The sequence below is a fragment of the Apium graveolens genome, chromosome 11, assembly GCF_009905375.1.
Source record: "Apium graveolens cultivar Ventura chromosome 11, ASM990537v1, whole genome shotgun sequence".
In the NCBI taxonomy this organism is placed as follows: domain Eukaryota; kingdom Viridiplantae; phylum Streptophyta; class Magnoliopsida; order Apiales; family Apiaceae; genus Apium; species Apium graveolens.
The window spans coordinates 49,672,266-49,691,958 of NC_133657.1; positions in this window are offsets into that span (position 1 = coordinate 49,672,266).

The following is a 19,693-nucleotide window of genomic DNA, read 5'->3' on the forward strand; positions in this document are numbered from 1 at the left end:
TATTAGTGTTAAAGTTTGTAACATGAAAATATTCAGAATCGTCTAAATGACAAAATAGTATGTATTAGTGCTAGATTTTGTACCAAGAAAATAGTTTGTATTAGTGACAGTTTGTGTAAAATGTGATTGACAAATTAGAATGCATTCGTGTATCCTGTTAAGTTCTAAAGACTGAAAAGATGCAAAAGTGGTTGTATGCATTCAAAATTTAACTATTACAAATGCATGTTAATAACTAGAATACAATATTACAAAAGCATGATAATCACTAGAACCATTGTTTTCTATTAATATAATTGATAAAACTCATAGATAAAAACAATTTCTGGTACTACCTCTGATTACAATACAATTGATATCTTCTCTTGTAAAACCAAAACTTCTTTAAACTGTCAATTGTTTTAATCACAATGCTTGTTCATGATTACAAATGTCTCTATTGGTATGAAATCTTATAGTTAGATGGGTTGTATAACACTACATTATGATCAAACTGATAATCATCAAATAAAGACATGAATATATAAAATGGCATTGTCATCTATGACTTGATAACATAAATATCTATTTTTAAAATGTTAAGTATATGACTATCATACTCTTTTGGAATATACCAAACAAAAGGGGAAGAGAAATTAGACCCCTAATGTTCAAATTGATCAAATATAAGAGAATTAGACCCCTAATGTTCAAATTAAATATGATTATCTTCTTGATATATAAGGATCTATCTTATGCTTCAATATATTATTATATGATACATCTAACAAAGTATTTTGCAGGATCTCAAGAAAGAGATTTAATCTCTAAGTAATTAAATATTTTATGTGCAAAATATTTTTCAAAAATTCATGCATACACCAAGGGGAAGCACACACTGTTAATTTTATGTTTGTTTGCCAAATACCAAAAAGGGGAAGATTGAAAGGATATCTTCGATATATTATTTATTTTGGTATTTGTACGATTAAACATAAAATTATGTACACATAGATCCTCTCCATTAGGACATGAATTTAATTGATCCAAATCAAAGTCAAAAAGTCAAACTAGCAAAATCATGTCTTTTAAAACAGATAAAACAGATATTCCATTTTTGCAAAATATCAAAACTATATCTTTATGGAATATATCTCTAAGGAAATATGATCAAATAAGAAACATCAAGATATGATATTTCTTAGATTTGTGTTGTAACAAGAATATGGCAACAAGCTCGAATAAGAAATATATCAAAAATATTCTTTAAAGGTCTCGTGCTATATCAAAATATTTAACTCTTCGCTCCAAAATATATCTCTACATATATCAAAAGAGTTTTTATTCAAAGATTATTAATATTCATGGTTGGAATATTAATATCCAGTTCTGCAAATCATTTATGTATACTTACAGTAATTTTCTCCCGTTACGTAAAATCAACATTTCTCGGAGAAAATTATTCAAAAATACTAAAACATATTTCCTATCATCCAAATATATTTTATATATTAGGAAATATATTTTAAGTATTTATTCAAGTCAAAAATTTGGTCAAAAGATCCATCTCCTTTATTTCAAGACCAATGATATTTTAACTCGGAAGAAAGGCTGGCAAAACAATTTTATTTTTAGATAAAATACTTCCATATTCTAGAATGACTTGAAATTTGGTATGGATCATTTAAATGATATTTTATAAGTATGGTAAACATTTCATAGCATTCAGAGAATTTTTGTCCGAGCACAAAAATTGAGGCAGTTGATCCCATAGATAACCATGTTTGACCTAGTTACCATTGACTAAAGTTGACCAAAACTTGCAGGACATCATTTTATATTATTTAAGTAATTATCAATTTTTATGGTATTTATTTAGGAGTTTTTAAGGTGGTCATAATTAATGGTGTTTAATCCTTAATTAAGTGATTAAACAATGATTAAAAGAAAAAGAAAATATATATTTATTCAAATATATCAGCTGAGATTTTGAACCCATAAAGTTGTTTGTCTCATATGGAAAGTTGCAAAGAAAGACACTTTGCTTTCCATGTCATCAATCCAAGTGACATACATCATCCACCATCCATTTTCCTCAAATCTCCACCATTCAATCCACCTAACTTCTCCTATAAATAAACCCCCACCCCAACCCATTTTCTTCAAGCTAAAAAGCCACAAAGTTTCTGGGATTTTTTCAAGAAGTGCTTCTCTTCATCTCTTTCAAATTCTAAACACACACTTTTTCTCAAAAACCTTCTCTCTCTTCTATATAGTTACATATATACAAGGTTTTTGAAACCCAAGCTTAGCTTCACCCAACCAATATTTATCCCACCAAGCGAGCTCATCCACTACCACTTACTGGCCTCCCGAAGGGCTGCCCAAGTTCGACCAAAGTGCCAAAATCCGGCCGAACCTCCGGCGAATTTTTCCGGCAAACTTTTCCGACCGTTCTTCAGAAGTGGTAACTTTAAGCTTCTTATTTGTGTTCTTTTTATTTGAGCTTTGTACTTAACTTCTCTATTTCATCTTAAGCTCTAATACAAGATCTCTTATAAAGAAAATTCTCGAGGGAAAAGAGAACTAAGATTCGAACTCGGAATTCGAATAAGTACTTGATCTTCAAAAAATCATTTCATCAAGAAGATCTATAAAGATAAGTACTTAATCTCCAAGAGTGAGATTTAAATTTGACACAGGTTCACGAGTTAGCCAATTATTTTCACGCTCTTTAATTGGATCTTGGCTAACAAATATTCATGCACATAAAATAATTACGAAGCATAGTTTAATCCCTTCTAACATATTTAGTGTTTCGGGGGATTATAACTCGATCTATAAACTCTTCGTAATTTGTCAAATATCAAAACGGATTAAACTTCACGAGTTAGGCAATTATTTTCACGCTCTTTAATTGGATCTTGGCTAACAAATATCATGCACATAAAATATTACAAAGCATAGTTTAATCCCTTCTAACATCTTTAGTGTTCCGGGGGATTATAACTCGATCTATAAACACTTCGTAATCATCCATTATTTAAAGATGAATCAAATCCATGAGTTAGCCAATTAATTTTAATCTCTTTAATTGGACCTTGGCTAACACATATCGTGTATATAAACAATTATGAGACATATCGTATAAGCCCCTTCTAACATCTTTCAGTGTTCCGTGCTGTTCTTATTCGATATATATAAACTACTCGTAATTATTCGTCTAAACTTCAAAAGCACTAAGCCAATTACTTGCACTTCTCTTATTTGGATCTTGGCTAAGACTCATAAATCTTATACAAGTGCTTGAAGTTAAACGTATACTTTGACCACATAAGTGTCAAAATATAAGTATACTAATATCCTTAAGCCTCTGAGCGTAAAGGATAAGTTACAATTCCGAGATTGTAACTAAAGTATTCTTCGATTTATAAATACGTAATCGAAAGAAGAAGAATATCAAAGAAGTCATAAGCTATAAGTGCTTTATATAAAAGACTTCTCATAGTACTTCACAACTTTATTTAATCTATAAAGGAGTAATTATAAAAATACTTGGACTACCATTTATTATCTAAAGTCAAGTATTCTTATTTAGTTTTAATATTCTTATTTGAATATTATACTATTTATGGGCTAGTACAGTAACATAATAGTTCAAACCATCTTTTCTATACTTGGTTTGTTTCGTGGATTGTCTTATTAGTTTTGTAGTGAGGTGAAGTGATGTGAGGTGATTCTCGTTCTAAGACCCAAGTCCTAGACGTACTTACGGGGAGTTAGTAGTCTTTGCACCGTGAAGAAGAGGAAAGACCCAAGATCCAAGACCGGGTCACTAAGATCCAAGACCGACAAAAGCTAAAAAAGCCAAGTCCACACAAAAGCTCTACAACAACTTTGAAGAAATAGCGGGGAGTTATTGTCTAAGATAAGTTGTATAGGATTTACATTTATTTTGAGGTGGTGACCCTTGTGTTACGCACCAAGACAAGTACTTGTATGGGTGTAAAGGCTTCTCCGCCTACTAAAGGAGCGAGTTTATTATAAGGGAAAATCCTGAGTCCGGGAGAGGAGCTCGTGGACTAGGATAAAATCACCGTGTGGTATTTTCTTTCCTTGCACTTTATTTTTCCGCACATATAAACTGCATAACCACTCGGAAAAGTTTTAAAAAGGGATAAATTATTTTAAAATGCTATAATAATTTTTAAATTGGTAATTAAGCTATTCAACCCCCCTTTAGCTTAAAATAGCCCTCTTACGGGACCTTACGGTATCGATATTCCCAAATATCCCTAGTCGAGTATTAATATTAAGGGACAATAATAATGCATTAAGACTAATGTGTTTGTTGACTGATGATCACATCTTATTGATCATAGGTATATTGATACCAAAGTCGAATCCAAAGGCAGATGTACATATACATGGTGCTGGATAGACCTAATGTGAGATTCTACATGTCTGTTATGTCATAAGTAATTCTCACAGTGATAATGATGTAATGGTCCTTCGACATGAAATCATTATATTTCTATACGATGATTAATAAACTTTGATTACATCAAAAGTTGTCTTTGACCGGGTAATGATAAAAGTGGACTTCGGGTATACTAAGAATCGTGTGAGAAATATGAATGATCTAGAAAGGATTTAACCCTCCTAATTATTGCCGAGATATTATTGGCCTCTTATGTGAGCTAGACTATGAAATGCACGGCGCCGTGTTCAAATGTTGATTTGAAATGATAGTCTACTCATTGATCAAGGAAACCTGGATTAAACCATGAAGAGGATGACAAATAACATGCCTCAAGTTTAATCTATAATATTTGGTTAAAGGGATTATATTACTTTATACATTATTCATGAAAGGTTTAATCGATCACCGATTTAATTATTATTACTTGGGTAGCAATTGTTGGATTTTAATCGCAGCGGAGGCATGGTAAAACACTTTTTACACATAAAATCCAAATAAAAGCATATAAATTATGGTAAAAACATATAAATCGATTACTAACCTTTAATAGCGATCCAAAAGCAACGATCGGAGATCGTTAGCAGCTGCTCCTCAAACGTGAAGCACTCCACCGGTATCCACCAAGAAAACGACATTAAGGAGGAGGAGGAGGTGGAGAGAATTAGGTTTTATAAAATTTTGGGGTTAGAATAAAAATAGGGTTTATAATAGTATATTTATAGGCAAAATTTTCAGCTGAAATTTTCCCATAAAATATTATTATTATTAACCCATTTATTATTCTCATTAATAATTAAAACACCTTTTAATTATTAATCCTTTTTCTAAACAATTTAGAAATAATTCTCTCTCTTGATTTAATTTCCAAAATTAAATTCTTAATTAATAATATTAAGAACTTTTCTTAATTAATTTATAATAACTTAAATCTCATTTAATCAATTATTAAATTTGCCAATTAATTATTTATTTCATAAATAAATAATTATCAGCCATTATTAATTAATTCCTCCACCATTAAATCATTCTCTTTTTAAGGTGTGACCCTGTAGGTTCAATATTAAGCCGGTAGTAGAAATAAATAATAATAAAACTATTTTATCATTATTTATATAAATTCTCCAATTCATTAAATATGATTAATTAATTAATCATATTTATTCTACATCGTGAGGGATACTTCTCAGCATATCGCGACTATCCGGATAATACGAATTCACTGCTTAGAATACCAAGAACCTATTCAGTGAATAGTTACCGTACAATAAACTCCTTCTACCCTACAATGTCCCGATTAAATACAAGGCATGGATCTCGTGTCAAGCCTATCTAATTTAATCATTTGCTTACCATTTACTATGCTTAGTTCTATGCAAATTAGAAACTCCTTTCTAATTTCATTCACTCTGGCCAGAGATTCCTAAACTAGCATAAGTGGATCAACCTTGAACATTCGCTTCCTTCACTGGAAGGGGTAGATCCTTTATTGATCAAACACTATATTCGTGTACAAATTCCTATACCCAGTAGAGCCCTAATAATTGTCCCTGGAGACTAAGAACTAAACCAAAGCATAGTTCAGTGTACACAAGATGACTATGATGACCTCAAGTCTAAGGATACTTGTACAACTATCACTATGTGAACAACTACTGACACGTGAGTGAACTCCATCAGTTGTTCAGCTGTGCGAGTCATGTTCAGTGAACTTATTTTATAATAAGCACCTACATACTAGCTATAGTGTCACCACACAAATGTCTATGAGAACAGACATCCTTCATAATGAAGCAAGCATAGTATGTACCGATCTTTGCGGATTATTAATTACCAGTTAGTAATCCTATGACCAGGAACTATTTAAGTTTAGAGTTATCATCTTTTAGGTCTCACTATTATGATCTCATCATAATCCATAAAAGTTTTACTCTAAACTATGGTATATCTTATTTAAACACTTAAATAGATAGAGCCCGTAATAAAAACAAAACAAGTCTTTTATTAATATCAATGAAATCAAAACAGATTACATAAAAGTTATTCCTAAATCCTAATACATGATTGGACTTAGGACATATTCCTTTCAATCTCCCACTTGTACTAAAGCCAATCACTCTGGTATCTAATACCCATCTAGTCTTTATGACGATCAAAGTGACTTTCATAAAGTAGCTTTGTGAGTGGGTCTGCTATGTTGTTATGTGTGTCAACTCTATTTCAATACAATACAAGAAATGTTACCGCGCTCCCACTAACCCTTTTGTAGACACATGGTTCATCTACATTTTTGATAAAACCAAACTCTTTGATTGTCTCATCAAAACGGATGTTCCATCTACGAGAAGCTTGCTTTAAACCATATATGGTTCGCAGCAGCTTACACACTAGGTTTTCATTTCCCTTGGAAAGAAAACCATCTGGCCATTTGCCATATCTCATAGTCGTAGTAAGCAGCAATCGCAAGCAAAATCTGAACTGATTTTAACAGGGCTACAGGTAAAAGGTTTCATCAAAGTCAATCCATTGCCTTTTTTTGAATCCTTTTGCCAAAAGCCTGGCCTTATAGGTCTCCACCTGCCCATCTGCTCTAATCATTCTTTCGTATACCGTATACATAGATTCCATTCCGGATTTCATGGCACTTTGCCATTTCTCTGAGTCAACACTACTCATAGCCTCATTATAGGTCACAGGGTCGTCATCATCAATGATCGACAACTCATTGTCATTCTTAATGACAAGGCCATATTACCTCTCAGGTTGGCGAGACACTCTCCCTGTTCTATGAATAGGGTGTTCCACAAAAGGTTGTTTAGTCAGAACAGGTGTTTCCACTTGATCCGTAGTAGTTTGTGCTTCTTGAACTTCATCAAGTTCAATTTTGCTCCCACTGTTTCCTTCAAGGATAAACTCCTTTTCCAAGAAGGTAGCATGTTTGGAGACAAACACCCGATGATCGGTGTAAAAGTAATACCCTAAAGTCTCTTTAGTATATCCCACAAAACTACATTTTACGGATCGATATTCCAGCTTATCTGGGTCAACTTTCTTGACATAAGCTGGACATCCCCAAATCTTAACGTGTTTAAGACTCGGTTTCCTTTCTTTCCATATCTCATACGGAGTTTGAGGAACAGATTTGGAAGGCACCTTATTCAGTAAATATGTTGAGGTTTCCAATGCGTAACCCCATAGGAATACTGGAAGATTTGCATAGCTTATCATGGACCGAACTATGTCTAACAAAGTTCGATTTCTCCTTTCAGATACCAATCTGGAGGCGTCCACTGGGAGACTATACCATTTACTTTGAGATAATTCAGAAACTCTCCATTCAAGTATTCACCACCTCGATCTAATCGAAGAATTATAATACTATGTTTGGTTTGTTTCTCCACTTCATACTTATACTCTTTGAACTTTTCAAAGGCTTCAGACTTGTGTTTCATCAAACACATATCCGAATCTAGATCTATTATCCATGAAAGTAATGAAGTATGAAAATCCACCCATGGCTTGCGTAGACATTGGTCCACATACATCTGTGTGTACCATTCCTAGCAAATTTGCAGCCCTCTCTCCATGTCCACTAAATGGAGATTACAGTGCCACAATGAAGTGAGATTTTCATCATCCCTTTTCTTTTATTAGTTTGTTCAATCTGAAGTAAATTATGTCACATTTATACAGACCATTATTTAAAGTACCACGTCCATAAAGAATATTATCTCTAAGAATAGAACATTCATTATTCTCAATAATAAATGAAAATCCAGCCAAGTCTAACATGGGAATAGAAATAATATTCCTCACAATCGAGGGAACAAAATAACAATTATTTAAAACAATAGTCTTGCCCGTAGGCATATGTAAATGAAATGATTCTACATCTTCAGCAGCAACTCTTGCTCCATTTCCCATCTGTAGAATCACCTCCTCTTCCTCAAGAGTCCTACTTCTCCTTAGTCCCTGCAACAAATTGCAGATAAGAGAACCACATGCAGTATCTAGTACCCAAGTATAAATTTGATTTAATGACATATTCACTTCTATCATGAACATACCTGAATCAGAAGCGGTAGTCTCACTACCCTTCTTCTTCTTCAATTCTGTAAGGTAAACCTTGCATTTCCTCTTCCAGTTCCCCACCTTGTTACAGTGAAAGCAAACAACTTTGCTCTTGGGGTCTTCAGCTTTTGGTGGAACCGGCTTTTCTTCACCTACTTTCTTCTTCTTGGAAGGGTTCCTCTTCCTTTTCTTAGGATTGGAACCTTCACCAATTAGAAGAACAGAACTCTTCTTAGGGGGAAAATTTGATTCCGCAGTCTTCAACATGTTGTGGAGTTCAGGCAGGCTGACATCCAACTTATTCATGTGAAAGTTCACAACAAACTGCGAGAACGAACTTGGAAGCGATTGCAAGACCAAGTCTTGGCTCAGCTCCCCATCCATGGAAAAACCAAGTTGTCCAAGACGTTCAATCAAATTGATCATCTTAAGTACATGGTCATTCACAGATGATCCCTCAGACATCCTACAACCGAACAGCTCCTTCGATATCTCATATCGAGCTGTCCTCCCCGCCACATCATACAACTCTTGTAGATGCATGAGGATAGTGTGAGCATCCATATGCTCATGTTGCTTCTGTAGCTCAATGTTCATGGAAGCTAGCATGATATATTGAGCAACATTTGCATCATCTATCCACATACGATACACAACATGTTCATCATTATGTGCATCACTAGCAGGTTCAGTAGGCTTAGGTGAGTCAATCACGTATTCCAGCTTCTCAATCCTGAGAACAATTCTCAAGTTTCGAAGCCAGTCAACATAATTAGGACCAGTCAACTTGTGAGCATCTAGTATGCTCCTGAGTGATAGTGCAGAAGACATAATGTATATTGTAATTCTGTAAATGATAAACACATAACAACACTTAGCAAATATTCAATTTCATTTTAAAAACACTATATAAATCGGGTCTTTATTCATAAGTGGCTCCCACTAGTTTATCTAATTTATTCAACCCCCTACGTGAAAAATTAAGCATTCATAATGCTAGTGGGAATAGGGATCCTACATTCCATCACACAACCTCGGCTGTGGCACGAACCGCCATGTAATGTTCAATAGGCAGACAACTCTTGTCAATTACATCTTATGTTATTCCCTAATCAAACTTTAGCCTCTTGAATACTTGAGTCACGACTGTGGCACAACAAACTCAATATTCTAAGTCAAGTCTAACCCAACATTCCGTACATTTGAATCAGTCTCCAACGGCCCACGGCTGTGGCACGTACCGACCTTTAGATTCTAATTCAACGTACATATCTCTATGTAATAGACAAGTATTTCTTATTTCGAAATCAAAGCCCTCGGCTGTAGCACGAACCGACAATGATTTAAAAATAAGAACTACTTTTCTATCATGTTGGAAGGCTATGACCGACACAAGCCCGTTGTATCATTGGCCAATTACTACTTGATATTATTTAATTTTAGAGGGATTATATTACGTTACAATCATAATCATATTATAAAGAGATTCTTCCTTTTAAATTAAATATTTCAAATCAATAATCAATAATCAGATGATTCCCAGATCGGGTGGAGCATTGTCAAGAGGCGTCACTTAATAACCCTTTCTTACAGATAGAAATCTGTTGTTGACAGAATCATCCTTTCTCTCATATCGAAAATTCATATTCAATTACGTGTTTCATAAACACAAGAATCTCATGATTGTATTCATAATATTACTATTAAGGTTATGAAACAATTTCACTATACTAGGTTGTCTAATAAACGCCTTATGTTCATTTAAGTTCACCTAAATCTATCATCGCATGATAAACTAAGCATATATCACATATATCAACATGAATAAACATCAAGGTAGGCATGTTACATCATCTAGCATATTGGTCTAAGCATTATACATCTCTATGTATCACATGAAGCATTTAAAAGCAATTTAAACAGTCAAAAACAGCTTTATAACACTTCTGTTAGCTATAAACAGTTCGAAACAATTTCATAAAATATCATACAATATACCATTAGAAGCGTCTCGAAAAGACGAATCCAACGGCCCCAAAATCGCCCAAATCTGAGCTACCACGCGCCCTCACGCGCCGAAACAAGGTCCCCCACGCGCGGCCACATGCACACGCGCTGTCAGGCGCGTGTCAGAACACCGCCCACGCGCCCCCACGCGCCTACGACCCTACGCTGACGTCAGCATGACGTCATCTGATGATGTCAGCATGACGTCAGCACTTCTTGACCGTTGACCGCGCGTGTCTGACACGCGCCGCGCGTGGCCCGCCAGCGCGTGAGCCCCACGCGCGCGCGCCAGTCGCGCGGTCCTTCTCCTGTTTACGTCAGTCGCCGTTTTTCGATCGCCGTGCTGTTCTTCTCTCTTCCCGTGCCACCGTACTTTAATAGCAGCACATCACATGTGCCATTATTTCCAACAGCAGCATAAACAACACAAATATATAGATACATAATTGAATATATATATATATACTTATCTAATTACGAATTATTAATGATACAACTTCAAAAATTCATAATAAATAATCTATACATCATAAAATTATAAGAAAAATAACCAGACGATCTACAACACTTATAGAACCCATATCAACATTCAAAATTATTCTGAGAAACGATTTCTCATCAGACATAATTAATCCATAATATAACTTGTAAAAATCATAATTAATTCATACAAGCACATAAAATTCTGAAATTTTTACCACAGATCTATATGCATACAACCTACGCTCTGATACCATTATTGGATTTTAATCGCAGTGGAGGCATGGTAAAACACTTTTTACACATAAAATCCAAATAAAAGCATATAAATCGTGGTAAAAACATATGAATCGATTACTAACCTTTAATAGCGATCCAAAAGCAACGATCGGAGATCCTTAGCAGCTGCTCCTTAAACGTGAAGCACTCCACCGGTATCCACCAAGAAAACGATGTTAAGGAGGAGGAGGAGGTTGAGAGAATTAGGTTTTATAAAATTTTGGGGTTGGAATAAAAATAGGGTTTATAATAGTATATTTATAGGCAAAATTTTCAGCTGAAATTTTCCCATAAAATATTATTATTATTAACCCATTTATTATTCTCATTAATAATTAAAACACCTTTTAATTATTAATCCTTTTTCTAAACACTTTAGAAATAATTCTCTCTCTTGATTTAATTTCCAAAATTAAATTCTTAATTAATAATATTAAGAACTTTTCTTAATTAATTTATAATCAATTAAATCTCATTTAATCAATTATTAAATTTGCCAATTAATTATTTATTTCATAAATAAATAATTATCAGCCATTATTAATTAATTCCTCCACCATTAAATCATTCTCTTTTTACGGTGTGACCCTGTAGGTTCAATATTAAGCCGGTAGTAGAAATAAATAATAATAAAACTATTTTATCATTATTTATATAAATTCTCCAATTCACTAAATATGATTAATTAATTAATCATATTTATTCTACATCGTGAGGGATACTTCTCAGCATATCGCGACTATCCGGATAATACGAATTCACTGCTTAGAATACCAAGAACCTATTCAGTGAATAGTTACCGTACAATAAACTCCTTCTACCCTACAATGTCCCGATTAAATACAAGGCATGGATCTCGTGTCAAGCCTATCTAATTTAATCACTTGCTTACCATTTACTATGCTTAGTTCTATGCAAATTAGAAACTCCTTTCTAATTTCATTCACTCTGGCCAGAGATTCCTGAACTAGCATAAGTGGATCAGCCTTGAACATTCGTTTCCTTCACTGGAAGGGGTAGATCCTTTATTGATCATACACTATCTTCGTGTACAAATTCCTATACCCAGTAGAGCCCTAATAATTATCCCTGGAGACTAAGAACTAAACCAAAGCATAGTTCAGTGTACACAAGATGACTATGATGACCTCAAGTCTAAGGATACTTGTACAACTATCACTATATGAACAACTGCTGACACGTGAGTGAACTCCATCAGTTGTTCAGCTGTGCGAGTCATGTTCAGTAAACTTATTCTATAATAAGCACCTACATACTAGCTATATTGTCACCACACAAATGTCTATAAGAACAGACATCCTTCATAATGAAGCAAGCATAGTATATACCGATCTTTGCGGATTATTAATTACCAGTTAGTAATCCTATGACCAGGAACTAATTAAGTTTAGAGTTATCTTCTTTTAGGTCTCACTATTATGATCTCATCATAATCCATAAAAGCTTTACTCTAAACTATGGTATATCTTATTTAAACACTTAAATAGATAGAGCCCGTAATAAAAACAAAACAAGTCTTTTATTAATATCAATGAAATCAAAACAGATTACATAAAAGTTATTCCTAAATCCTAATACATGATTGGACTTAGGACATATTTCTTTCAACAATGATGTATTACTAGATGCCACTCATTGTTTATAATTTAAATATGAGATATTTATATTATTGCCAACGTAATAATAACCTATAGGGATGCACAAAGAAAGCATGGAGGAATATTTAATTCAAATTCAGATTTCAAAATTAAAAATGAAATTTGAATTATTTATTATTAATTAAGTTGGACTTAATTAATAGGATAAATGAATTTCGAGTTTGTATATTATTAAATCCGAAATTCAGTTGTTAATTAGTAATTGAGTTAAACTTAATTATTAAATAAATAGAATTTGAGATTTTAATAAACTCTAACTTGGATTAGGGTTAGGACTGTTTTTGACCTCTCTATATAAACATCCTTAAGGCTAAAATTAGGGTTACATTTTTATTAGATAAAAACATAAAACCCTAGAAGCTAAAGGTGAGAGAGAGGGGAAAACAGGTCCGTTCTTGGTGCTAGTACACGCCTCCTCCGTACCAGCGTTCGTGTGGATACCTCTATGGCGTAGATCATTAAGGCGGGATACGTGGTTTTCGGTTAAAGTTATGATCTCCTTTTGACAACCATAATCGTAAAACTCTTTAAGGTAAACATTCATAAATTAAATATTATTTTTCGCATGGATCATGTGGTGGGTTTCTCAAGAATCGATTAAAAGTATAACAAAGAACTTTTATTCTATCATGGCATCAATAATATCCTCTCTATAACAATTCATAATAGAAGGCAAAGTTACTTGCCTCAAAAAGCTTTCCTTCTTTACGAAACCTGAGCTACTGCCACCTAAGATATCCTTCCCTTTACTAGGCCGAATGCCTTTGCTTTACAAATCTACAATACAAAATAGAACCCTAATTAGATATTTGATAAACTCCCGACATTTCTCAAAATGTCTCACTTCTACTCCAATCGCAGTAATCATTTATCTTTTATACGCTTTCATACACGTAGCACGTAATATGATATACCTTTATACTCTTTATATTATCGACTATCTCAATACTTTACATATAGCAAGCAAATCCTACTTTTACATAATCAACACCAAGCGTTAGTAAATATCGACTTCATTCTTATCAAAAAGAATCGGCCATGACACTTACTCTTATCATAACAATACAACGCCATAATCAAGGATCAAATGCACATAATTATTCCATTTTAACATTTAACATACAACATTTCCCCCTATGGATAATCGAGATCAGTCGAACTTAACTTATTAGTCGAATTCAACCGCACCTTTACCCTAATCCTATTAAATTCATTAAACTTAGAAAATTTCCAAACCATTTAAAATCGATATGCATCATCAATTGTTCCTTTAACCGACACAAATATAACATTTATACCACATGCATTTGTTCGAAATTAGCATGCATACTCTGTAATTAAAACTGAAGTTATTTCCACTTAAACAAATTGAACAAAATCATAAAAATTGGATTTATTGCATAAGTCGAACCAAATTTTCCTTAAATCAAGAGTTTCATTCGATTTTTCAAACCGAAATCGACATGCAACATTAATTCTAATAACCGATTATAAACCTTGTACCAAATACCAAAATCAACTTTTTCAAGGATTAAATTTTTTTTAGAAAAACCTTAAACACGTACATATATGTAAAGATACAAGTTAAAAAAAGTGTTTATGAAATTTTTCGGACTCAAGTAGCATCATCGTCCCACTCGGCTCATAGGAGGTTCACCACCGATGGGGACAAAGCATGGTGGTGCCTCTTATCGGGGTTTCCTACCGAAACTCTACCTATAACTTGCTTCCAACAATTAAACACATGTATTATCACAGAAACATCAACCAAATTTACATTCAATCAACAACAATCAAGAACCGGACCAAAAACCCGAGGGAGGGTTTCAAGGAATCGAAAAGCAACCACATGCAACCATGTATAGCATAGAGAAAGCAAAGGCCATCACAATGATGGTCTCGAAATCGAAAACCACCCACATTCGGTGGTAAATGGAGAGGAGAGAGAGTGTTTACCGAGGTGAGAGAGAGAGAGTAGAGAGAGTTCGGGAAAGAGAGAGATTGGAGAGGCCGGGAGAAAAAAAGAAAGGGGGAGAGGTATATATAATTAGATGGCAGGGGCAATTTAGTAAATTTCCATCTAATTTTATGAATTTTGTTTTCCTTTTTCAAATTTTTTAATGCTTTTGAACAATTAAAAGCATTTGATAATCATAAAATTATTTTGTAACTTCCGAAGATACCACGAATATTATTTTTAATACTGATAGGGAATAAATAAATCATGATTACGTAATTAATATTACATTAATTACTCATGATTTGGGCTACAAGGCCTAATAAGAAGATGTATGACATTCAGACCAAAAAGGTTAACACATTGATCAAGCCTGATGGACCAGATCAAGCCTGATGGAACAAAGAAGGCCCAAAACCCTGAATATTAATTAATTTCATAATTAATTAATAAGTGAGAAAAACAGCTATTAAGATGAATCCTAGTGGGGCATAAATCCATGTAGATTGGCCTCCAAGGAACCTCATAGGATAAGGAATCAGCTTCCTACTTCCTAGGACTCCAAAGTCCATTCTGGTTCTGAGACTTGCCCACCAAGTCTCCTAACCCTAGTCCAATTCAAGGACTCCCAACATCTATATAAGGGGCCTCACCCCACAAATCAGAACTACATTTTTTGACTTGATACTTGGCAATCAGCAAGGTACGTAGGCATCTTGTTAAGGCAGATTGAGTCACGAAACACAAGAGCAGTCAAATCGAGCCTTGAAGCTCACGTTCCTTAGTTATAAAAACAGAAATTAATACACCCTAGGTTTTTATCCATAACAAATACCTAGAATATAAAATTAGATCTCTCCCTGTATTTTCAGAATAATTTTTTGAGTGAACTGATTAATTTCTATGGATTTTACAGATAAATCCCAAATAATAAAATAAACTTCATAAAATCATTTTAAAATATCAGAACACCCAAATAAATCCAACTATCATTTTTGAAAAGTATCTGGGATTATTTCAGAGCTAATGAAACAAATTTCGCACATTGATCATATTTTAATAAATTTATAAAATTATGTAAGGATCAATAAACCCTTATTTAAATAAAAAATATCCTTTTAAAATTATTTAAAAACTCCTGAATCACAGATTCATACTCGTAACCATCAAATAGCATATATTAACATAATATTAGCCACCATAATTTGTATCTATACACCTTAGCACATAGTTCCCTTTTTAATTAGTGATTACGCGAGTAACAGTTGCTCGATAGATCCATTAACAAAATAACTTTTCAAATATAAACTCAAGTAACAGAAATACACAAAGGTATTCATATTTATCATAACTTACTATAATCCTTAATTTTATTATTTTTAATCCTTTCATTTAATCCATCCTTTGAATAACGGGTCCCATTCTACTTAACGGCCCAACAATCACAGCTTAAGCCCTTAGCTTACTCATCAAACTGGAACAAGACTTTGCTATTTTCTTATTACTATTTCCAAGAAATTATATATAAACCACAAAAACATTAATCCTTTTATTTTATTCACATTTATCCACGCAACAGCACAAGAACTATATTTTATTCAAATAAATACATCGCGAAAATCCCAGTCGCTACAATCTACCCCCTTAAAAAGGATTCTGTCCTCAGAATCTAGTCTAAACAAACAAATGGGGATACTTTTCTCGCATTTCGCTTTATAATTCCCAAGTTGATTATTCGACTTTAGGATTTCTCCACAAATCTCTAACTAATGGTACCACTTTGTTTGTAAGGGCTTTCTCTTTTCGATCTAGATATCACACTAGTTGTTCCACATAAGATAGATCTTGCTAGATTTTCACTAGTTGCAACTCAATCACATTAATAACATCTGCATTATACTTCTTCAAAAGAGAGACGTAAAACACGTTATGAAGATGTTGCATTTATGGAGGTAACGCTAATTCGTATGCCACTTTTCCTACTCGCTTTAATACTTCGAATGGCCCAATATATTTGGGGCTCAACTTTCCTTTATTTCCAAATCTGGATAAACCTTTCCTTGGAGATATCTTTAACAACACTTTATCTCTGGGTTCGAATATCACATCCTTTCAATTCTGGTCCGTATACTTCCTTTGTCGATATTGAGCAGCTACCAGCCTTTTGCGAATAACTTCCACTTTTTCTTTCGTATGTTGGACTAGTTATAAGCCAATCATCTTGCGCTCGCCAACTTCATCCCAATATGTAGGAGATCTATATTTCCTTCCATTCATAAGGCGGCATGCCAATACTTGTGTGATAACTGTTATTATAGGAAAATTCAATCAATGGCAAATAATCGTCCCAATTTCCTTTGAAATCCAACGCACATGTTCTCAACATATCCTTGATCATTTGAATAGTCCTTTCGCTTTATCCGTCTGTCTACGGATGATACACGATGCTCATTTTCAACTTCGTTCCCAAATGATCATGAAATTGTCGCCTAAATATTGAGTTAAATCTCGGATCTCTATCAGACATGGATAGACACTGGTACTCCATGACGCATTACAATTTCGTCCAAATACAGCTAGACCAATCTTTCCAATGAGAATCTTTCATTGATAGGCAAGAAATGAGCTGACTTTTTCGGTCGATCGATAATCACCTAAATCGCATCATGATTAACCTTAGTCTTTGGTAATACTACCACGAAATCCATCGCGATATGTTCCCACTTCCATTCAGGTATGTTCAGTGGTTGAAGCAATCCACTAGGTCATTGATGTTTCGCTTTTACTCTTTGATACGTGTAGCACTTTCTTATCCAGTCTGTGATTTCCTTTTTCATATTCGCCCACCAATAGTTCTCTTTCAAATCCTTGTACATTTTCGTACTTCCAGGATGAATCGAAAATCTCGAGTTATGCGCTTCATGCAAAATCTCGTGCTTTAACTTTGTAACATTAGGGATCCAGATACTTGAACAAACCCGGTATATCCCTTTATCATCCTTTTGAGCTCTAACCTCTTCTCCTGTTAACTTAACCTTCTCGTACTCTATCACTTGTTCCTGACAATGTCGAATCTTTTCCAAAATCTCTGACTGAAATGCCATGGCGTACATCACTTCACTTGCCATTTCCGGAATTTGTACCTCTATTTCTAATTCCTTGAATTCCTTAATCAATTCTTCGGACGCAGTTAATAAACTCAATCTTTCCTTGCGGCTTAGCGCATCCACTACAATATTCGCCTTCTAGGGATGATAACTTATCATATAGTCATAGGTTTTGATCAATTCCAACCATCTTCTTTATCTCATGTTCAGCTCATTCTGCGTAAAGATACACTTTAAGCTTTTGTGATCCGTATAAATTTCACATTTCTCCCCATACAAATAGTGCCTCCAAATTTTAAGAGCAAACACAATTGATGCTAACTCCAAATCATGTGTAGGATATTTTTGCTCATGCGGCTTCAATTTCCTTGATGTATACGTATCACTTTTTCATGTTGCATCAGAATACAACCTAATCCTTTATACGAAGCATCGCTATATATCACAAACTCACCTTTCTCATCAGGAAGAACCAATACTGGTGCAGAAACTAACCTTCTCTTTAGCTCTTGAAAGCATTCTTCACACTTATCTGTCCAAACGAACTTTTCATTTGCCTTTGTCAATTTTGTCAGGGGAACTACAATCTTAGAGAAATATTGAATGAATCATCGATATTATCCAGCTAACCCCAAAAAGCTTCTCACTTCCGTTGGAGTCTTTGGTCTTTCCCAATTCATAACAGCTTCAATCTTTGTAGGATCCACTTTGATCCCCTCACTATTGACTACGTGTCCAAGAAACCGAACTTCCTTTAACAAAAACTCACATTTTTAAAACTTCGCGTACAATTTCTATTTCCTGAGAATTTCCAAAGCAATTGTCAGATGCTTCATGTGCTCCGCTTCTGACCTTGAGTAAATCAAGATATCATTGATAAACACTATCACGAACTTGTCCAAGTATTTCTTGAATACTGGATTCATAAGATTCATAAAAGCAACCGACACATTTGTCAATCCAAACGCCATTACCAAGAATTCATAATGTACATATCTTATTTAAAATGCCATCTTGGGTATATCTTTCATCTTAATCTTCAATTGGTGATATCCCGATCTTAAATCGATCTTTGAGAAACAAGTAGCTCCCTTTAGCTGATCAAACAAATCATCGATTCGCGGGAGAGGGTACTTATTCATGATAGTCAACTTATTGAGTTTGCGATAATCGATACACAATCTCATGCTTCCATCTTTCTTCTTGATAAATAACACTGGTGCTCCCCACGGGGAAACACTCGGTCAAATAACTCCTTTATCTAACAATTCCTGCAATTGCATCGCTAGTTCCTTCATTTCAATGGGCGACATTCGATAAGGGGCTTTCAAAATTGGTTATATTCCAGGAGCCAAACAAATCATGAATTCAATCTCTCCATCAGGAGGTAGTCCTGGTAATTCATCAGGACACACATCAGGAAACTCTCTAACTACAGGAATGTCCTCAATCTTTAAGGTTCCTTCTCTACATCCTTCACATGAGCCAAATAAGCTTCACATCCTTGTCGTAACAATCTTCTCGTTTGAATTGCCGTTAGAAACTTCCTACCTTGCTTCTTTCCTTTGAATATCACTTCAGCTCCATCCTTGGTTCTCAATTTCACTTTTTTATTTCTACACTCGATTTGCGCATCGTGGTTTGCTAACCAATC